At 50.6% G+C, this 19,757-nt stretch overlaps 32 non-coding genes across 32 annotated transcripts; 3 read left to right on the top strand and 29 right to left on the bottom strand.

Annotated features, from left to right (window-relative positions):
- Positions 1 to 537: 537 nt before the first annotated feature.
- trnag-ucc (transfer RNA glycine (anticodon UCC)) lies at positions 538 to 609 on the bottom strand. The gene has a single exon. It is a non-coding gene; the product is annotated as a tRNA-Gly (tRNA).
- Positions 610 to 1,207: 598 nt separating this feature from the next.
- Positions 1,208 to 1,280, top strand: trnam-cau (transfer RNA methionine (anticodon CAU)). The gene has a single exon. It is a non-coding gene; the product is annotated as a tRNA-Met (tRNA).
- A 1,218-nt stretch (positions 1,281 to 2,498) lies between these two features.
- trnag-ucc (transfer RNA glycine (anticodon UCC)) lies at positions 2,499 to 2,570 on the bottom strand. Its single transcript has one exon. It is a non-coding gene; the product is annotated as a tRNA-Gly (tRNA).
- A 226-nt stretch (positions 2,571 to 2,796) lies between these two features.
- trnag-ucc (transfer RNA glycine (anticodon UCC)) lies at positions 2,797 to 2,868 on the bottom strand. The gene has a single exon. It is a non-coding gene; the product is annotated as a tRNA-Gly (tRNA).
- Positions 2,869 to 3,094: 226 nt separating this feature from the next.
- On the bottom strand, positions 3,095 to 3,166 carry trnag-ucc (transfer RNA glycine (anticodon UCC)). Its single transcript has one exon. It is a non-coding gene; the product is annotated as a tRNA-Gly (tRNA).
- Positions 3,167 to 4,061: 895 nt separating this feature from the next.
- Positions 4,062 to 4,134, top strand: trnam-cau (transfer RNA methionine (anticodon CAU)). Its single transcript has one exon. It is a non-coding gene; the product is annotated as a tRNA-Met (tRNA).
- A 1,220-nt stretch (positions 4,135 to 5,354) lies between these two features.
- On the bottom strand, positions 5,355 to 5,426 carry trnag-ucc (transfer RNA glycine (anticodon UCC)). Its single transcript has one exon. It is a non-coding gene; the product is annotated as a tRNA-Gly (tRNA).
- Positions 5,427 to 5,950: 524 nt separating this feature from the next.
- trnag-ucc (transfer RNA glycine (anticodon UCC)) lies at positions 5,951 to 6,022 on the bottom strand. Its single transcript has one exon. It is a non-coding gene; the product is annotated as a tRNA-Gly (tRNA).
- A 226-nt stretch (positions 6,023 to 6,248) lies between these two features.
- On the bottom strand, positions 6,249 to 6,320 carry trnag-ucc (transfer RNA glycine (anticodon UCC)). Its single transcript has one exon. It is a non-coding gene; the product is annotated as a tRNA-Gly (tRNA).
- Positions 6,321 to 6,844: 524 nt separating this feature from the next.
- trnag-ucc (transfer RNA glycine (anticodon UCC)) lies at positions 6,845 to 6,916 on the bottom strand. Its single transcript has one exon. It is a non-coding gene; the product is annotated as a tRNA-Gly (tRNA).
- A 226-nt stretch (positions 6,917 to 7,142) lies between these two features.
- Positions 7,143 to 7,214, bottom strand: trnag-ucc (transfer RNA glycine (anticodon UCC)). Its single transcript has one exon. It is a non-coding gene; the product is annotated as a tRNA-Gly (tRNA).
- Positions 7,215 to 7,738: 524 nt separating this feature from the next.
- trnag-ucc (transfer RNA glycine (anticodon UCC)) lies at positions 7,739 to 7,810 on the bottom strand. The gene has a single exon. It is a non-coding gene; the product is annotated as a tRNA-Gly (tRNA).
- Positions 7,811 to 8,036: 226 nt separating this feature from the next.
- On the bottom strand, positions 8,037 to 8,108 carry trnag-ucc (transfer RNA glycine (anticodon UCC)). Its single transcript has one exon. It is a non-coding gene; the product is annotated as a tRNA-Gly (tRNA).
- Positions 8,109 to 8,632: 524 nt separating this feature from the next.
- trnag-ucc (transfer RNA glycine (anticodon UCC)) lies at positions 8,633 to 8,704 on the bottom strand. The gene has a single exon. It is a non-coding gene; the product is annotated as a tRNA-Gly (tRNA).
- Positions 8,705 to 8,930: 226 nt separating this feature from the next.
- Positions 8,931 to 9,002, bottom strand: trnag-ucc (transfer RNA glycine (anticodon UCC)). Its single transcript has one exon. It is a non-coding gene; the product is annotated as a tRNA-Gly (tRNA).
- Positions 9,003 to 9,526: 524 nt separating this feature from the next.
- Positions 9,527 to 9,598, bottom strand: trnag-ucc (transfer RNA glycine (anticodon UCC)). Its single transcript has one exon. It is a non-coding gene; the product is annotated as a tRNA-Gly (tRNA).
- Positions 9,599 to 9,824: 226 nt separating this feature from the next.
- On the bottom strand, positions 9,825 to 9,896 carry trnag-ucc (transfer RNA glycine (anticodon UCC)). Its single transcript has one exon. It is a non-coding gene; the product is annotated as a tRNA-Gly (tRNA).
- Positions 9,897 to 10,420: 524 nt separating this feature from the next.
- On the bottom strand, positions 10,421 to 10,492 carry trnag-ucc (transfer RNA glycine (anticodon UCC)). Its single transcript has one exon. It is a non-coding gene; the product is annotated as a tRNA-Gly (tRNA).
- A 226-nt stretch (positions 10,493 to 10,718) lies between these two features.
- trnag-ucc (transfer RNA glycine (anticodon UCC)) lies at positions 10,719 to 10,790 on the bottom strand. Its single transcript has one exon. It is a non-coding gene; the product is annotated as a tRNA-Gly (tRNA).
- A 524-nt stretch (positions 10,791 to 11,314) lies between these two features.
- trnag-ucc (transfer RNA glycine (anticodon UCC)) lies at positions 11,315 to 11,386 on the bottom strand. The gene has a single exon. It is a non-coding gene; the product is annotated as a tRNA-Gly (tRNA).
- An 822-nt stretch (positions 11,387 to 12,208) lies between these two features.
- Positions 12,209 to 12,280, bottom strand: trnag-ucc (transfer RNA glycine (anticodon UCC)). Its single transcript has one exon. It is a non-coding gene; the product is annotated as a tRNA-Gly (tRNA).
- A 226-nt stretch (positions 12,281 to 12,506) lies between these two features.
- Positions 12,507 to 12,578, bottom strand: trnag-ucc (transfer RNA glycine (anticodon UCC)). The gene has a single exon. It is a non-coding gene; the product is annotated as a tRNA-Gly (tRNA).
- Positions 12,579 to 13,400: 822 nt separating this feature from the next.
- On the bottom strand, positions 13,401 to 13,472 carry trnag-ucc (transfer RNA glycine (anticodon UCC)). The gene has a single exon. It is a non-coding gene; the product is annotated as a tRNA-Gly (tRNA).
- Positions 13,473 to 13,996: 524 nt separating this feature from the next.
- Positions 13,997 to 14,068, bottom strand: trnag-ucc (transfer RNA glycine (anticodon UCC)). The gene has a single exon. It is a non-coding gene; the product is annotated as a tRNA-Gly (tRNA).
- A 226-nt stretch (positions 14,069 to 14,294) lies between these two features.
- On the bottom strand, positions 14,295 to 14,366 carry trnag-ucc (transfer RNA glycine (anticodon UCC)). Its single transcript has one exon. It is a non-coding gene; the product is annotated as a tRNA-Gly (tRNA).
- A 524-nt stretch (positions 14,367 to 14,890) lies between these two features.
- trnag-ucc (transfer RNA glycine (anticodon UCC)) lies at positions 14,891 to 14,962 on the bottom strand. The gene has a single exon. It is a non-coding gene; the product is annotated as a tRNA-Gly (tRNA).
- Positions 14,963 to 15,188: 226 nt separating this feature from the next.
- Positions 15,189 to 15,260, bottom strand: trnag-ucc (transfer RNA glycine (anticodon UCC)). The gene has a single exon. It is a non-coding gene; the product is annotated as a tRNA-Gly (tRNA).
- A 524-nt stretch (positions 15,261 to 15,784) lies between these two features.
- trnag-ucc (transfer RNA glycine (anticodon UCC)) lies at positions 15,785 to 15,856 on the bottom strand. The gene has a single exon. It is a non-coding gene; the product is annotated as a tRNA-Gly (tRNA).
- A 226-nt stretch (positions 15,857 to 16,082) lies between these two features.
- On the bottom strand, positions 16,083 to 16,154 carry trnag-ucc (transfer RNA glycine (anticodon UCC)). The gene has a single exon. It is a non-coding gene; the product is annotated as a tRNA-Gly (tRNA).
- A 1,120-nt stretch (positions 16,155 to 17,274) lies between these two features.
- On the bottom strand, positions 17,275 to 17,346 carry trnag-ucc (transfer RNA glycine (anticodon UCC)). Its single transcript has one exon. It is a non-coding gene; the product is annotated as a tRNA-Gly (tRNA).
- Positions 17,347 to 17,572: 226 nt separating this feature from the next.
- On the bottom strand, positions 17,573 to 17,644 carry trnag-ucc (transfer RNA glycine (anticodon UCC)). Its single transcript has one exon. It is a non-coding gene; the product is annotated as a tRNA-Gly (tRNA).
- A 598-nt stretch (positions 17,645 to 18,242) lies between these two features.
- On the top strand, positions 18,243 to 18,315 carry trnam-cau (transfer RNA methionine (anticodon CAU)). The gene has a single exon. It is a non-coding gene; the product is annotated as a tRNA-Met (tRNA).
- Positions 18,316 to 19,757: the final 1,442 nt, after the last annotated feature.

Raw genomic sequence — 19,757 nt, 5'->3', positions numbered from 1 at the left:
AACAGGTTAAAACGTGTTTCTGCCCGGTTTCGAACCGAGGACCTTTCGCGTGTTAGGCGAACGTGATAACCACTACACTACAGAAACCTCGACACCCTTGCACATTCAGCCTGCCCAAATCGTTAGGGTCAGATGACTGGGTCAGAGCATATCTGATGCTGCCAGTGGTCAGGCATGTAGGGGACGTTTGCCCGACACTGTGAGCGCCTAGGTTACGGGCCTCGTCAGTGCAGTAGGCAGCGCGTCAGTCTCATAATCTGAAGGTTGTGAGTTTGATCGTCACACAGGGCATTACGTTTTTGTTTACCATTACGTTACTGGCATTTGGCAGACGCTCTTACCCAGAGAGACGTACAGTTGATTAGACTAAGCAGGAGACAATCCTCCCCTGGAGAAATGCAGGGTTAAGGGCCTTGCTCAAGGGCCCAACGGCTGCGTGGATCTTATCGTGGCTACACCAGAGATTCAAACAACCAATGTCCCTGTCATGTACCTTAACCACTAGAATACAGGCCACCCTTGCGAAAATTACAGGAATGCGATGGCCGGGAATCGAACCCGGGTCAACTGCTTGGAAGGCAGCTATGCTCACCACTATACCACCATCGCCCCACACTGGCATTTAGCAGACGCTCTTATCCAGAGAGACGTACAGTTGATTAGACTAAGCAGGAGACAATCCTCCCCTGAAGAAATGCAGGGTTAAGGGCCTTGCTCAAGGGCCCAACGGCTGCGTGGATCTTATCGTGGCTACACCAGAGATTCGAACAACCAATGTCCCTGTCAGGTACCGTAACCAGTAGAATACAGGCCGCCCTTGCGAAAATTACAGGAATGCGATGGCCGGGAATCGAACCCGGGTCAACTGCTTGGAAGGCAGCTATGCTCACCACGATACCACCATCGCCCTGTTTTTCAGCTACACCAGCATGTATACTTCAAAACGGACCAGATGCAGTAACATTTCAAAACAGAAATGACCTGGGTAAGGATCAAACTCACGACCTTCAGACCATGAGACGGTTGCCTATTGCTGCAGCTTGCAGAGTAGGACAAAGATACAACAATATTAAATGAAATCAAATACAATAATAAAGCAAAATTTGTCTCCTTTGCTGGGTGAAACATGTGACACTGTTAGCTCCTGCTGCCAGTGGTTAAGTATGTAGGTGACGTTTGACGGGCACTGTGGTCTTCCCGGTTACTGGCCTCGTTAGCGCAGTAGGCAGCGCGTCAGTCTCATAATCTGAAGGTCGTGAGTTCGATCCTCACATGGGGCATTGGTTTTCATTTACCTGGTCTGGTGGACATGTACAGTACTCGGTTAATGCCTCGCACTGGGCATGGGCCCTGTTTCATACACGTCGCTAACTCGGTTAGCCCGATTCGATTGTTGACGTTTTGGGATAAAGACAGGATGTTCGGCTTCATGAAGGGATTCCACAATATAGACGGGCTACACGGTCTGCTGGTTTTCGTTGTTACTCTGCACATAATTAAAAAACATTTTCTTCTTGCTTGGAGAGGTTTTCGGACCCCTAGATATTTTAAGACCCTATGCTGTTGAAAACATTTTCATTCCCACTTGGAAATGATGTAGAATTGAGTTTCATGAGTCAAAACAACGAAAATGACTTACCGCAATGCACAGTAGTTCTGTCCATATCTCAGATTTTTTCACCAACTTTGTTTCGTATGTGTAGCACTTTATTTATGCCTAAATTATGATAATAAACAACATCCATTTGGTATTGTAAATGGTACTTTTTTCAAGTTTCTGTGAGGCTCATGCCTGGAGTTGTAAAGCCTAGAACACTGCAAAAAGGGTGAGGGTTGCGCGAAGGGGTTAAAACACTGGGATTGCAAATGAGGTTGGAAGGAAAGCCAGCATACGCAGGGGGGCCCAGGACTGAGTTTGGGAACCACTGCTCTGACAGAAGGACACGGATAAAACATGGTTCAACAGGTTAAAACGTGTTTCTGCCCGGTTTCGAACCGAGGACCTTTCGCGTGTTAGGCGAACGTGATAACCACTACACTACAGAAACCTCGACACCCTTGCACATTCAGCCTGCCCAAATCGTTAGGGTCAGATGACTGGGTCAGAGCATATCTGATGCTGCCAGTGGTCAGGCATGTAGGGGACGTTTGCCCGACACTGTGAGCGCCTAGGTTACGGGCCTCGTCAGTGCAGTAGGCAGCGCGTCAATCTCATAATCTGAAGGTTGTGAGTTTGATCGTCACACAGGGCATTACGTTTTTGTTTACCATTACGTTACTGGCATTTGGCAGACGCTCTTACCCAGAGAGACGTACAGTTGATTAGACTAAGCAGGAGACAATCCTCCCCTGGGGAAATGCAGGGTTAAGGGCCTTGCTCAAGGGCCCAAGGGCTGCGTGGATCTTATCGTGGCTACACCAGAGATTCGAACAACCAATGTCCCTGTCATGTACCTTAACCACGAGAATACAGGCCACCCTTGCGAAAAGTACAAGAATGCGATGGCCGGGATTCGAACCCGGGTCAACTGCTTGGAAGGCAGCTATGCTCACCACTATACCACCATCGCCTCACACTGGCGTTTGGCAGACGCTCTTATCCAGAGAGACGTACAGTTGATTAGACTAAGCAGGAGACAATCCTCCCCTGGGGAAATGCAGGGTTAAGGGCCTTGCTCAAGGGCCCAACGGCTGCGTGGATCTTATCGTGGCTACACCAGAGATTCGAACAACCAATGTCCCTGTCAGGTACCTTAACCAGTAGAATAAAGGCCACCCTTGCGAAAAGTACAGGAATGCGATGGCCGGGATTCGAACCCGGGTCAACTGCTTGGAAGGCAGCTATGCTCACCACTATACCACCATCGCCCCACACTGGCATTTGGCAGACGCTCTTATCCAGTGAGACGTACAGTTGATTAGACTAAGCAGGAGACAATCCTCCCCTGGAGAAATGCAGGGTTAAGGGCCTTGCTCAAGGGCCCAAGGGCTGCGTGGATCTTATCGTGGCTACACCAGAGATTCGAACAACCAATGTCCCTGTCATGTACCTTAACCACGAGAATACAGGCCACCCTTGCGAAAATTACAGGAATGCGATGGCCGGGAATCGAACCCGGGTCAACTGCTTGGAAGGCAGCTATGCTCACCACTATACCACCATCGCCCCACACTGGCATTTAGCAGACGCTCTTATCCAGAGAGAAGTACAGTTGATTAGACTAAGCAGGAGACAATCCCCCCTGGAGAAATGCAGGGTTAAGGGCCTTGCTCAAGGGCTCAACGGCTGCGTGGATCTTATCGTGGCAACACCAGAGATTCGAACAACCAATGTCCCTGTCATGTACCTTAACCACTAGAATACAGGCCACCCTTGCGAAAATAACTGGAATGCGATGGCCGGGAATCGAACCCGGGTCAACTGCTTGGAAGGACACTATGCTCACCACTATACCACCATCGCCCCACACTGGCATTTAGCAGACGCTCTTATCCAGAGAGACGTACAGTTGATTAGACTAAGCAGGAGACAATCCTCCCCTGGAGAAATGCAGGGTTAAGGGCCTTGCTCAAGGGCCCAACGGCTGCGTGGATCTTATCGTGGCTACACCAGAGATTCGAACAACCAATGTCCCTGTCAGGTACCTTAACCAGTAGAATACAGGCCACCCTTGCGAAAAGTAGAGGAATGCGATGGCCGGGAATCGAACCCGGGTCAACTGCTTGGAAGGCAGCTATGCTCACCACTACAGCACCATCGCCTAGTTTTGCGGCTACACTAGCCTGTATACTTCAAAACGGACCAAATGCAGTAACATTTCAAAACAGAAATGACCTGGGTAAGGATCAAACTCACGACCTTCAGACCATGAGACTGTTGCCTATTGCTGCAGCTTGCAGAGTAGGACAAAGATACAACAATATTAAATGAAATCAAATACAATAATAAAGCAAAATTTGTCTCCTTTGCTGGGTGAAACATGTGACACTGTTAGCTCCTGCTGCCAGTGGTTAAGTATGTAGGTGACGTTTGACGGGCACTGTGGTCCTCCTGGTTACTGGCCTCGTTAGCGCAGTAGGCAGCGCGTCAGTCTCATAATCTGAAGGTCGTGAGTTCGATCCTCACATGGGGCATTGGTTTTCATTTACCTGGTCTGGTGGACATGTACAGAACTCGGTTAATGCCTCGCACTGGGCATGGGCCCTGTTTCATACACGTCGCTAACTCGGTTAGCCCGATTCGATTGTTGACGTTTTGGGATAAAGACAGGATGTTGGGCTTCATGAAGGGATTCCACAATATAGACGGGCTACACGGTCTGCTGGTTTTCGTTGTTACTCAGCACATAATTAAAAAACATTTTCTTCTTGCTTGGAGAGGTTTTCGGACCCCTAGATATTTTAAGACCCTATGCTGTTGAAAACATTTTCATTCCCACTTGGAAATGACGTAGAATTGAGTTTCATGAGTCAAAACAAAGAAAATGACTTACCGCAATGCACAGTAGTTCTGTCCATATCTCAGATTTTTTCACCTACTTTGTTTCGTATGTGTAGCACTTTATTTATGCCTAAATTATGATAATAAACAACATCCATTTGGTATTGTAAATGGTACTTTTTTCAAGTTTCTGTGAGGCTCATCCCTGGAGTTGTAAAGCCTAGAACACTGCAAAAAGGGTGAGGGTTGCGCGAAGGGGTTAAAACACTGGGATTGCAAATGAGGTTGGAAGGAAAGCCAGCATACGCAGGGGGGCCCAGGACTGAGTTTGGGAACCACTGCTCTGACAGATGGACACGGATAAAACATGGTTCAACAGGTTAAAACGTGTTTCTGCCCGGTTTCAGGCAGAGGACCTTTCGCGTGTTAGGCTAACGTGACAACCACTACACTACAGAAACCTTGACACACCCCTGCACATTCAGCCTGCCCAAATCGTTAGGGTCAGATGACTGGGTCAGAGCATATCTGATGCTGCCAGTGGTCAGGCATGTAGGGGACGTTTGCCCGACACTGTGAGCGCCTAGGTTACGGGCCTCGTCAGTGCAGTAGGCAGCGCGTCAATCTCATAATCTGAAGGTTGTGAGTTTGATCGTCACACAGGGCATTACGTTTTTGTTTACCATTACGTTACTGGCATTTGGCAGACGCTCTTACCCAGAGAGACGTACAGTTGATTAGACTAAGCAGGAGACAATCCTCCCCTGGGGAAATGCAGGGTTAAGGGCCTTGCTCAAGGGCCCAACGGCTGCGTGGATCTTATCGTGGCTACACCAGAGATTCAAACAACCAATGTCCCTGTCATGTACCTTAACCACTAGAATACAGGCCACCCTTGCGAAAATTACAGGAATGCGATGGCCGGGAATCGAACCCGGGTCAACTGCTTGGAAGGCAGCTATGCTCACCACTATACCACCATCGCCTCACACTGGCATTTGGCAGACGCTCTTATCCAGTGAGACGTACAGTTGATTAGACTAAGCAGGAGACAATCCTCCCCTGGAGAAATGCAGGGTTAAGGGCCTTGCTCAAGGGCCCAACGGCTGCGTGGATCTTATCGTGGCGACACCAGAGATTCGAACAACCAATGTCCCTGTCATGTACCTTAACCACTAGAATACAGGCCACCCTTGCGAAAATCACAGGAATGAGATGGCTGGGAATCGAACCCGGTTGAATTGCTTGGAAGGCAGCTACGCTCACCACTATACCACCATCGCCCCACACTGGCATTTAGCAGACGCTCTTATCCAGAGAGACGTACAGTTGATTAGACTAAGCAGGAGACAATCCTCCCCTGGAGAAATGCAGGGTTAAGGGCATTGCTCAAGGGCCCAACGGCTGCGTGGATCTTATCGTGGCTACACCAGAGATTCGAACAACCAATGTCCCTGTCAGGTACCTTAACCAGTAGAATACAGGCCAGCCTTGCGAAAAGTACAGGAATGCGATGGCCGGGAATCGAACCCGGGTCAACTGCTTGGAAGGCAGCTATGCTCACCACTATACCACCATCGCCCCACACTGGCATTTGGCAGACGCTCTTATCCAGTGAGACGTACAGTTGATTAGACTAAGCAGGAGACAATCCTCCCCTGGAGAAATGCAGGGTTAAGGGCATTGCTCAAGGGCCCAACGGCTGCGTGGATCTTATCGTGGCGACACCAGAGATTCGAACAACCAATGTCCCTGTCATGTACCTTAACCAGTAGAATACAGGCCACCCTTGCGAAAAGTACAGGAATGCGATGGCCGGGAATCGAACCCGGGTCAACTGCTTGGAAGGCAGCTATGCTCACCACTATACCACCATCGCCTCACACTGGCATTTGGCAGACGCTCTTATCCAGTGAGACGTACAGTTGATTAGACTAAGCAGGAGACAATCCTCCCCTGGAGAAATGCAGGGTTAAGGGCCTTGCTCAAGGGCCCAACGGCTGCGTGGATCTTATCGTGACGACACCAGAGATTCGAACAACCAATGTCCCTGTCATGTACCTTAACCACTAGAATACAGGCCACCCTTGCGAAAATCACAGGAATGAGATGGCTGGGAATCGAACCCGGTTGAATTGCTTGGAAGGCAGCTATGCTCACCACTATACCACCATCGCCCCACACTGGCATTTAGCAGACGCTCTTATCCAGAGAGACGTACAGTTGATTAGACTAAGCAGAAGACAATCCTCCCCTGGAGAAATGCAGGGTTAAGGGCCTTGCTCAAGGGCCCAACGGCTGCGTGGATCTTATCGTGGCTACACCAGAGATTCGAACAACCAATGTCCCTGTCAGGTACCTTAACCAGTAGAATACAGGCCAGCCTTGCGAAAAGTACAGGAATGCGATGGCCGGGAATCGAACCCGGGTCAACTGCTTGGAAGGCAGCTATGCTCACCACTATACCACCATCGCCCCACACTGGCATTTAGCAGACGCTCTTATCCAGAGAGACGTACAGTTGATTAGACTAAGCAGGAGACAATCCTCCCCTGGAGAAATGCAGGGTTAAGGGCATTGCTCAAGGGCCCAACGGCTGCGTGGATCTTATCGTGGCGACACCAGAGATTCGAACAACCAATGTCCCTGTCAGGTACCTTAACCAGTAGAATACAGGCCACCCTTGCGAAAAGTACAGGAATGCGATGGCCGGGAATCGAACCCGGGTCAACTGCTTGGAAGGCAGCTATGCTCACCACTATACCACCATCGCCTCACACTGGCATTTGGCAGACGCTCTTATCCAGTGAGACGTACAGTTGATTAGACTAAGCAGGAGACAATCCTCCCCTGGAGAAATGCAGGGTTAAGGGCCTTGCTCAAGGGCCCAACGGCTGCGTGGATCTTATCGTGGCGACACCAGAGATTCGAACAACCAATGTCCCTGTCATGTACCTTAACCACTAGAATACAGGCCACCCTTGCGAAAATCACAGGAATGAGATGGCTGGGAATCGAACCCGGTTGAATTGCTTGGAAGGCAGCTATGCTCACCACTATACCACCATCGCCCCACACTGGCATTTAGCAGACGCTCTTATCCAGAGAGACGTACAGTTGATTAGACTAAGCAGGAGACAATCCTCCCCTGGAGAAATGCAGGGTTAAGGGCCTTGCTCAAGGGCCCAACGGCTGCGTGGATCTTATCGTGGCTACACCAGAGATTCGAACAACCAATGTCCCTGTCAGGTACCTTAACCAGTAGAATACAGGCCAGCCTTGCGAAAAGTACAGGAATGCGATGGCCGGGAATCGAACCCGGGTCAACTGCTTGGAAGGCAGCTATGCTCACCACTATACCACCATCGCCCCACACTGGCATTTAGCAGACGCTCTTATCCAGAGAGACGTACAGTTGATTAGACTAAGCAGGAGACAATCCTCCCCTGGAGAAATGCAGGGTTAAGGGCCTTGCTCAAGGGCCCAACGGCTGCGTGGATCTTATCGTGGCTACACCAGAGATTCAAACAACCAATGTCCCTGTCATGTACCTTAACCACTAGAATACAGGCCACCCTTGCGAAAATTACAGGAATGCGATGGCCGGGAATCGAACCCGGGTCAACTGCTTGGAAGGCAGCTATGCTCACCACTATACCACCATCGCCTCACACTGGCATTTGGCAGACGCTCTTATCCAGTGAGACGTACAGTTGATTAGACTAAGCAGGAGACAATCCTCCCCTGGAGAAATGCAGGGTTAAGGGCCTTGCTCAAGGGCCCAACGGCTGCGTGGATCTTATCGTGGCGACACCAGAGATTCGAACAACCAATGTCCCTGTCATGTACCTTAACCACTAGAATACAGGCCACCCTTGCGAAAATCACAGGAATGAGATGGCTGGGAATCGAACCCGGTTGAATTGCTTGGAAGGCAGCTATGCTCACCACTATACCACCATCGCCCCACACTGGCATTTAGCAGACGCTCTTATCCAGAGAGACGTACAGTTGATTAGACTAAGCAGGAGACAATCCTCCCCTGGAGAAATGCAGGGTTAAGGGCATTGCTCAAGGGCCCAACGGCTGCGTGGATCTTATCGTGGCTACACCAGAGATTCGAACAACCAATGTCCCTGTCAGGTACCTTAACCAGTAGAATACAGGCCAGCCTTGCGAAAAGTACAGGAATGCGATGGCCGGGAATCGAACCCGGGTCAACTGCTTGGAAGGCAGCTATGCTCACCACTATACCACCATCGCCCCACACTGGCATTTGGCAGACGCTCTTATCCAGTGAGACGTACAGTTGATTAGACTAAGCAGAAGACAATCCTCCCCTGGAGAAATGCAGGGTTAAGGGCATTGCTCAAGGGCCCAACGGCTGCGTGGATCTTATCGTGGCGACACCAGAGATTCGAACAACCAATGTCCCTGTCATGTACCTTAACCAGTAGAATACAGGCCACCCTTGCGAAAAGTACAGGAATGCGATGGCCGGGAATCGAACCCGGGTCAACTGCTTGGAAGGCAGCTATGCTCACCACTATACCACCATCGCCTCACACTGGCATTTGGCAGACGCTCTTATCCAGTGAGACGTACAGTTGATTAGACTAAGCAGGAGACAATCCTCCCCTGGAGAAATGCAGGGTTAAGGGCCTTGCTCAAGGGCCCAACGGCTGCGTGGATCTTATCGTGGCGACACCAGAGATTCGAACAACCAATGTCCCTGTCATGTACCTTAACCACTAGAATACAGGCCACCCTTGCGAAAATCACAGGAATGAGATGGCTGGGAATCGAACCCGGTTGAATTGCTTGGATGGCAGCTATGCTCACCACTATACCACCATCGCCCCACACTGGCATTTAGCAGACGCTCTTATCCAGAGAGACGTACAGTTGATTAGACTAAGCAGGAGACAATCCTCCCCTGGAGAAATGCAGGGTTAAGGGCCTTGCTCAAGGGCCCAACGGCTGCGTGGATCTTATCGTGGCTACACCAGAGATTCGAACAACCAATGTCCCTGTCAGGTACCTTAACCAGTAGAATACAGGCCAGCCTTGCGAAAAGTACAGGAATGCGATGGCCGGGAATCGAACCCGGGTCAACTGCTTGGAAGGCAGCTATGCTCACCACTATACCACCATCGCCCCACACTGGCATTTAGCAGACGCTCTTATCCAGAGAGACGTACAGTTGATTAGACTAAGCAGGAGACAATCCTCCCCTGGAGAAATGCAGGGTTAAGGGCCTTGCTGAAGGGCCCAACGGCTGCGTGGATCTTATCGTGGCTACACCAGAGATTCAAACAACCAATGTCCCTGTCATGTACCTTAACCACTAGAATACAGGCCACCCTTGCGAAAATTACAGGAATGCGATGGCCGGGAATCGAACCCGGGTCAACTGCTTGGAAGGCAGCTATGCTCACCACTATACCACCATCGCCTCACACTGGCATTTGGCAGACGCTCTTATCCAGTGAGACGTACAGTTGATTAGACTAAGCAGGAGACAATCCTCCCCTGGAGAAATGCAGGGTTAAGGGCCTTGCTCAAGGGCCCAACGGCTGCGTGGATCTTATCGTGGCGACACCAGAGATTCGAACAACCAATGTCCCTGTCATGTACCTTAACCACTAGAATACAGGCCACCCTTGCGAAAATCACAGGAATGAGATGGCTGGGAATCGAACCCGGTTGAATTGCTTGGAAGGCAGCTATGCTCACCACTATACCACCATCGCCCCACACTGGCATTTAGCAGACGCTCTTATCCAGAGAGACGTACAGTTGATTAGACTAAGCAGGAGACAATCCTCCCCTGGAGAAATGCAGGGTTAAGGGCATTGCTCAAGGGCCCAACGGCTGCGTGGATCTTATCGTGGCTACACCAGAGATTCGAACAACCAATGTCCCTGTCAGGTACCTTAACCAGTAGAATACAGGCCAGCCTTGCGAAAAGTACAGGAATGCGATGGCCGGGAATCGAACCCGGGTCAACTGCTTGGAAGGCAGCTATGCTCACCACTATACCACCATCGCCCCACACTGGCATTTAGCAGACGCTCTTATCCAGAGAGACGTACAGTTGATTAGACTAAGCAGGAGACAATCCTCCCCTGGAGAAATGCAGGGTTAAGGGCCTTGCTCAAGGGCCCAACGGCTGCGTGGATCTTATCGTGGCTACACCAGAGATTCAAACAACCAATGTCCCTGTCATGTACCTTAACCACTAGAATACAGGCCACCCTTGCGAAAATTACAGGAATGCGATGGCCGGGAATCGAACCCGGGTCAACTGCTTGGAAGGCAGCTATGCTCACCACTATACCACCATCGCCTCACACTGGCATTTGGCAGACGCTCTTATCCAGTGAGACGTACAGTTGATTAGACTAAGCAGGAGACAATCCTCCCCTGGAGAAATGCAGGGTTAAGGGCCTTGCTCAAGGGCCCAACGGCTGCGTGGATCTTATCGTGGCGACACCAGAGATTCGAACAACCAATGTCCCTGTCATGTACCTTAACCACTAGAATACAGGCCACCCTTGCGAAAATCACAGGAATGAGATGGCTGGGAATCGAACCCGGTTGAATTGCTTGGAAGGCAGCTATGCTCACCACTATACCACCATCGCCCCACACTGGCATTTAGCAGACGCTCTTATCCAGAGAGACGTACAGTTGATTAGACTAAGCAGGAGACAATCCTCCCCTGGAGAAATGCAGGGTTAAGGGCATTGCTCAAGGGCCCAACGGCTGCGTGGATCTTATCGTGGCTACACCAGAGATTCGAACAACCAATGTCCCTGTCAGGTACCTTAACCAGTAGAATACAGGCCAGCCTTGCGAAAAGTACAGGAATGCGATGGCCGGGAATCGAACCCGGGTCAACTGCTTGGAAGGCAGCTATGCTCACCACTATACCACCATCGCCCCACACTGGCATTTGGCAGACGCTCTTATCCAGAGAGACGTACAGTTGATTAGACTAAGCAGGAGACAATCCTCCCCTGGAGAAATGCAGGGTTAAGGGCATTGCTCAAGGGCCCAACGGCTGCGTGGATCTTATCGTGGCTACACCAGAGATTCGAACAACCAATGTCCCTGTCAGGTACCTTAACCAGTAGAATACAGGCCAGCCTTGCGAAAAGTACAGGAATGTGATGGCCGGGAATCGAACCCGGGTCAACTGCTTGGAAGGCAGCTATGCTCACCACTATACCACCATCGCCCCACACTGGCATTTGGCAGACGCTCTTATCCAGTGAGACGTACAGTTGATTAGACTAAGCAGGAGACAATCCTCCCCTGGAGAAATGCAGGGTTAAGGGCATTGCTCAAGGGCCCAACGGCTGCGTGGATCTTATCGTGGCGACACCAGAGATTCGAACAACCAATGTCCCTGTCATGTACCTTAACCACTAGAATACAGGCCACCCTTGCGAAAATCACAGGAATGAGATGGCTGGGAATCGAACCCGGTTGAATTGCTTGGATGGCAGCTATGCTCACCACTATACCACCATCGCCCCACACTGGCATTTAGCAGACGCTCTTATCCAGAGAGACGTACAGTTGATTAGACTAAGCAGGAGACAATCCTCCCCTGGAGAAATGCAGGGTTAAGGGCCTTGCTCAAGGGCCCAACGGCTGCGTGGATCTTATCGTGGCTACACCAGAGATTCGAACAACCAATGTCCCTGTCAGGTACCTTAACCAGTAGAATACAGGCCAGCCTTGCGAAAAGTACAGGAATGCGATGGCCGGGAATCGAACCCGGGTCAACTGCTTGGAAGGCAGCTATGCTCACCACTATACCACCATCGCCCCACACTGGCATTTAGCAGACGCTCTTATCCAGAGAGACGTACAGTTGATTAGACTAAGCAGGAGACAATCCTCCCCTGGAGAAATGCAGGGTTAAGGGCCTTGCTCAAGGGCCCAACGGCTGCGTGGATCTTATCGTGGCTACACCAGAGATTCAAACAACCAATGTCCCTGTCATGTACCTTAACCACTAGAATACAGGCCACCCTTGCGAAAATTACAGGAATGCGATGGCCGGGAATCGAACCCGGGTCAACTGCTTGGAAGGCAGCTATGCTCACCACTATACCACCATCGCCTCACACTGGCATTTGGCAGACGCTCTTATCCAGTGAGACGTACAGTTGATTAGACTAAGCAGGAGACAATCCTCCCCTGGAGAAATGCAGGGTTAAGGGCCTTGCTCAAGGGCCCAACGGCTGCGTGGATCTTATCGTGGCGACACCAGAGATTCGAACAACCAATGTCCCTGTCATGTACCTTAACCACTAGAATACAGGCCACCCTTGCGAAAATCACAGGAATGAGATGGCTGGGAATCGAACCCGGTTGAATTGCTTGGAAGGCAGCTATGCTCACCACTATACCACCATCGCCCCACACTGGCATTTAGCAGACGCTCTTATCCAGAGAGACGTACAGTTGATTAGACTAAGCAGGAGACAATCCTCCCCTGGAGAAATGCAGGGTTAAGGGCATTGCTCAAGGGCCCAACGGCTGCGTGGATCTTATCGTGGCTACACCAGAGATTCGAACAACCAATGTCCCTGTCAGGTACCTTAACCAGTAGAATACAGGCCAGCCTTGCGAAAAGTACAGGAATGTGATGGCCGGGAATCGAACCCGGGTCAACTGCTTGGAAGGCAGCTATGCTCACCACTATACCACCATCGCCCCACACTGGCATTTGGCAGACGCTCTTATCCAGTGAGACGTACAGTTGATTAGACTAAGCAGGAGACAATCCTCCCCTGGAGAAATGCAGGGTTAAGGGCATTGCTCAAGGGCCCAACGGCTGCGTGGATCTTATCGTGGCGACACCAGAGATTCGAACAACCAATGTCCCTGTCATGTACCTTAACCAGTAGAATACAGGCCACCCTTGCGAAAAGTACAGGAATGCGATGGCCGGGAATCGAACCCGGGTCAACTGCTTGGAAGGCAGCTATGCTCACCACTATACCACCATCGCCTCACACTGGCATTTGGCAGACGCTCTTATCCAGTGAGACGTACAGTTGATTAGACTAAGCAGGAGACAATCCTCCCCTGGAGAAATGCAGGGTTAAGGGCCTTGCTCAAGGGCCCAACGGCTGCGTGGATCTTATCGTGGCGACACCAGAGATTCGAACAACCAATGTCCCTGTCATGTACCTTAACCACTAGAATACAGGCCACCCTTGCGAAAATCACAGGAATGAGATGGCTGGGAATCGAACCCGGTTGAATTGCTTGGATGGCAGCTATGCTCACCACTATACCACCATCGCCCCACACTGGCATTTAGCAGACGCTCTTATCCAGAGAGACGTACAGTTGATTAGACTAAGCAGGAGACAATCCTCCCCTGGAGAAATGCAGGGTTAAGGGCCTTGCTCAAGGGCCCAACGGCTGCGTGGATCTTATCGTGGCTACACCAGAGATTCGAACAACCAATGTCCCTGTCAGGTACCTTAACCAGTAGAATACAGGCCAGCCTTGCGAAAAGTACAGGAATGCGATGGCCGGGAATCGAACCCGGGTCAACTGCTTGGAAGGCAGCTATGCTCACCACTATACCACCATCGCCCCACACTGGCATTTAGCAGACGCTCTTATCCAGAGAGACGTACAGTTGATTAGACTAAGCAGGAGACAATCCTCCCCTGGAGAAATGCAGGGTTAAGGGCCTTGCTCAAGGGCCCAACGGCTGCGTGGATCTTATCGTGGCTACACCAGAGATTCAAACAACCAATGTCCCTGTCATGTACCTTAACCACTAGAATACAGGCCACCCTTGCGAAAATTACAGGAATGCGATGGCCGGGAATCGAACCCGGGTCAACTGCTTGGAAGGCAGCTATGCTCACCACTATACCACCATCGCCTCACACTGGCATTTGGCAGACGCTCTTATCCAGTGAGACGTACAGTTGATTAGACTAAGCAGGAGACAATCCTCCCCTGGAGAAATGCAGGGTTAAGGGCCTTGCTCAAGGGCCCAACGGCTGCGTGGATCTTATCGTGGCGACACCAGAGATTCGAACAACCAATGTCCCTGTCATGTACCTTAACCACTAGAATACAGGCCACCCTTGCGAAAATCACAGGAATGAGATGGCTGGGAATCGAACCCGGTTGAATTGCTTGGAAGGCAGCTATGCTCACCACTATACCACCATCGCCCCACACTGGCATTTAGCAGACGCTCTTATCCAGAGAGACGTACAGTTGATTAGACTAAGCAGGAGACAATCCTCCCCTGGAGAAATGCAGGGTTAAGGGCATTGCTCAAGGGCCCAACGGCTGCGTGGATCTTATCGTGGCTACACCAGAGATTCGAACAACCAATGTCCCTGTCAGGTACCTTAACCAGTAGAATACAGGCCAGCCTTGCGAAAAGTACAGGAATGCGATGGCCGGGAATCGAACCCGGGTCAACTGCTTGGAAGGCAGCTATGCTCACCACTATACCACCATCGCCCCACACTGGCATTTAGCAGACGCTCTTATCCAGAGAGACGTACAGTTGATTAGACTAAGCAGGAGACAATCCTCCCCTGGAGAAATGCAGGGTTAAGGGCCTTGCTCAAGGGCCCAACGGCTGCGTGGATCTTATCGTGGCTACACCAGAGATTCAAACAACCAATGTCCCTGTCATGTACCTTAACCACTAGAATACAGGCCACCCTTGCGAAAATTACAGGAATGCGATGGCCGGGAATCGAACCCGGGTCAACTGCTTGGAAGGCAGCTATGCTCACCACTATACCACCATCGCCTCACACTGGCATTTGGCAGACGCTCTTATCCAGTGAGACGTACAGTTGATTAGACTAAGCAGGAGACAATCCTCCCCTGGAGAAATGCAGGGTTAAGGGCCTTGCTCAAGGGCCCAACGGCTGCGTGGATCTTATCGTGGCGACACCAGAGATTCGAACAACCAATGTCCCTGTCATGTACCTTAACCACTAGAATACAGGCCACCCTTGCGAAAATCACAGGAATGAGATGGCTGGGAATCGAACCCGGTTGAATTGCTTGGAAGGCAGCTATGCTCACCACTATACCACCATCGCCCCACACTGGCATTTAGCAGACGCTCTTATCCAGAGAGACGTACAGTTGATTAGACTAAGCAGGAGACAATCCTCCCCTGGAGAAATGCAGGGTTAAGGGCATTGCTCAAGGGCCCAACGGCTGCGTGGATCTTATCGTGGCTACACCAGAGATTCGAACAACCAATGTCCCTGTCAGGTACCTTAACCAGTAGAATACAGGCCAGCCTTGCGAAAAGTACAGGAATGCGATGGCCGGGAATCGAACCCGGGTCAACTGCTTGGAAGGCAGCTATGCTCACCACTATACCACCATCGCCCCACACTGGCATTTAGCAGACGCTCTTATCCAGAGAGACGTACAGTTGATTAGACTAAGCAGGAGACAATCCTCCCCTGGAGAAATGCAGGGTTAAGGGCCTTGCTCAAGGGCCCAACGGCTGCGTGGATCTTATCGTGGCTACACCAGAGATTCAAACAACCAATGTCCCTGTCATGTACCTTAACCACTAGAATACAGGCCACCCTTGCGAAAATTACAGGAATGCGATGGCCGGGAATCGAACCCGGGTCAACTGCTTGGAAGGCAGCTATGCTCACCACTATACCACCATCGCCTCACACTGGCATTTGGCAGACGCTCTTATCCAGTGAGACGTACAGTTGATTAGACTAAGCAGGAGACAATCCTCCCCTGGAGAAATGCAGGGTTAAGGGCCTTGCTCAAGGGCCCAACGGCTGCGTGGATCTTATCGTGGCGACACCAGAGATTCGAACAACCAATGTCCCTGTCATGTACCTTAACCACTAGAATACAGGCCACCCTTGCGAAAATCACAGGAATGAGATGGCTGGGAATCGAACCCGGTTGAATTGCTTGGAAGGCAGCTATGCTCACCACTATACCACCATCGCCCCACACTGGCATTTAGCAGACGCTCTTATCCAGAGAGACGTACAGTTGATTAGACTAAGCAGGAGACAATCCTCCCCTGGAGAAATGCAGGGTTAAGGGCATTGCTCAAGGGCCCAACGGCTGCGTGGATCTTATCGTGGCTACACCAGAGATTCGAACAACCAATGTCCCTGTCAGGTACCTTAACCAGTAGAATACAGGCCAGCCTTGCGAAAAGTACAGGAATGCGATGGCCGGGAAACGAACCCGGGTCAACTGCTTGGAAGGCAGCTATGCTCACCACTATACCACCATCGCCCCACACTGGCATTTGGCAGACGCTCTTATCCAGTGAGACGTACAGTTGATTAGACTAAGCAGGAGACAATCCTCCCCTGGAGAAATGCAGGGTTAAGGGCATTGCTCAAGGGCCCAACGGCTGCGTGGATCTTATCGTGGCGACACCAGAGATTCGAACAACCAATGTCCCTGTCATGTACCTTAACCACTAGAATACAGGCCACCCTTGCGAAAATCACAGGAATGAGATGGCTGGGAATCGAACCCGGTTCAATTGCTTGGAAGGCAGCTATGCTCACCACTATACCACCATCGCCCCACACTGGCATTTAGCAGACGCTCTTATCCAGTGAGACGTACAGTTGATTAGACTAAGCAGGAGACAACCCTCCCCTGGAGAAATGCAGGGTTAAGGGCCTTGCTAAAGGGCCCAACGGCTGCGTGGATCTTATCGTGGCTACACCAGAGATTCGAACAACCAATGTCCCTGTCAGGTACCTTAACCAGTAGAATACAGGCCAGCCTTGCGAAAAGTACAGGAATGCGATGGCCGGGAATCGAACCCGGGTCAACTGCTTGGAAGGCAGCTATGCTCACCACTATACCACCATCGCCCCACACTGGCATTTAGCAGACGCTCTTATCCAGAGAGACGTACAGTTGATTAGACTAAGCAGGAGACAATCCTCCCCTGGAGAAATGCAGGGTTAAGGGCCTTGCTCAAGGGCCCAACGGCTGCGTGGATCTTATCGTGGCTACACCAGAGATTCAAACAACCAATGTCCCTGTCATGTACCTTAACCACTAGAATACAGGCCACCCTTGCGAAAATTACAGGAATGCGATGGCCGGGAATCGAACCCGGGTCAACTGCTTGGAAGGCAGCTATGCTCACCACTATACCACCATCGCCCCACACTGGCATTTAGCAGACGCTCTTATCCAGAGAGACGTACAGTTGATTAGACTAAGCAGGAGACAATCCTCCCCTGAAGAAATGCAGGGTTAAGGGCCTTGCTCAAGGGCCCAACGGCTGCGTGGATCTTATCGTGGCTACACCAGAGATTCGAACAACCAATGTCCCTGTCAGGTACCGTAACCAGTAGAATACAGGCCGCCCTTGCGAAAATTACAGGAATGCGATGGCCGGGAATCGAACCCGGGTCAACTGCTTGGAAGGCAGCTATGCTCACCACGATACCACCATCGCCCTATTTTTCAGCTACACCAGCATGTATACTTCAAAACGGACCAGATGCAGTAACATTTCAAAACAGAAATGACCTGGGTAAGGATCAAACTCACGACCTTCAGACCATGAGACGGTTGCCTATTGCTGCAGCTTGCAGAGTAGGACAAAGATACAACAATATTAAATGAAATCAAATACAATAATAAAGCAAAATTTGTCTCCTTTGCTGGGTGAAACATGTGACACTGTTAGCTCCTGCTGCCAGTGGTTAAGTATGTAGGTGACGTTTGACGGGCACTGTGGTCTTCCCGGTTACTGGCCTCGTTAGCGCAGTAGGCAGCGCGTCAGTCTCATAATCTGAAGGTCGTGAGTTCGATCCTCACATGGGGCATTGGTTTTCATTTACCTGGTCTGGTGGACATGTACAGTACTCGGTTAATGCCTCGCACTGGGCATGGGCCCTGTTTCATACACGTCGCTAACTCGGTTAGCCCGATTCGATTGTTGACGTTTTGGGATAAAGACAGGATGTTCGGCTTCATGAAGGGATTCCACAATATAGACGGGCTACACGGTCTGCTGGTTTTCGTTGTTACTCTGCACATAATTAAAAAACATTTTCTTCTTGCTTGGAGAGGTTTTCGGACCCCTAGATATTTTAAGACCCTATGCTGTTGAAAACATTTTCATTCCCACTTGGAAATGATGTAGAATTGAGTTTCATGAGTCAAAACAACGAAAATGACTTACCGCAATGCACAGTAGTTCTGTCCATATCTCAGATTTTTTCACCAACTTTGTTTCGTATGTGTAGCACTTTATTTATGCCTAAATTATGATAATAAACAACATCCATTTGGTATTGTAAATGGTACTTTTTTCAAGTTTCTGTGAGGCTCATGCCTGGAGTTGTAAAGCCTAGAACACTGCAAAAAGGGTGAGGGTTGCGCGAAGGGGTTAAAACACTGGGATTGCAAATGAGGTTGGAAGGAAAGCCAGCATACGCAGGGGGGCCCAGGACTGAGTTTGGGAACCACTGCTCTGACAGAAGGACACGGATAAAACATGGTTCAACAGGTTAAAACGTGTTTCTGCCCGGTTTCGAACCGAGGACCTTTCGCGTGTTAGGCGAACGTGATAACCACTACACTACAGAAACCTCGACATCCTGCACATTCAGCCTGCCCAAATCGTTAGGGTCAGATGACTGGGTCAGAGCATATCTGATGCTGCCAGTGGTCAGGCATGTAGGGGACGTTTGCCCGACACTGTGAGCGCCTAGGTTACGGGCCTCGTCAGTGCAGCAGGCAGCGCGTCAGTCTCATAATCTGAAGGTTGTGAGTTTGATCGTCACACAGGGCATTACGTTTTTGTTTACCATTACGTTACTGGCATTTGGCAGACGCTCTTACCCAGAGAGACGTACAGTTGATTAGACTAAGCAGGAGACAATCCTCCCCTGGGGAAATGCAGGGTTAAGGGCCTTGCTCAAGGGCCCAAGGGCTGCGTGGATCTTATCGTGGCTACACCAGAGATTCGAACAACCAATGTCCCTGTCAGGTACCGTAACCAGTAGAATACAGGCCACCCTTGCGAAAATCACAGGAATGAGATGGCTGGGAATCGAACCCGGTTGAATTGCTTGGAAGGCAGCTATGCTCACCACTATACCACCATCGCCCCACACTGGCATTTGGCAGACGCTCTTATCCAGTGAGACGTACAGTTGATTAGACTAAGCAGGAGACAATCCTCCCCTGGAGAAATGCAGGGTTAAGGGCATTGCTCAAGGGCCCAACGGCTGCGTGGATCTTATCGTGGCGACACCAGAGA

This window comes from Conger conger, chromosome 3 (assembly GCF_963514075.1).
Source record: "Conger conger chromosome 3, fConCon1.1, whole genome shotgun sequence".
NCBI lineage: Eukaryota > Metazoa > Chordata > Actinopteri > Anguilliformes > Congridae > Conger > Conger conger.
This window is presented reverse-complemented; position numbering and strand designations above follow the sequence as displayed.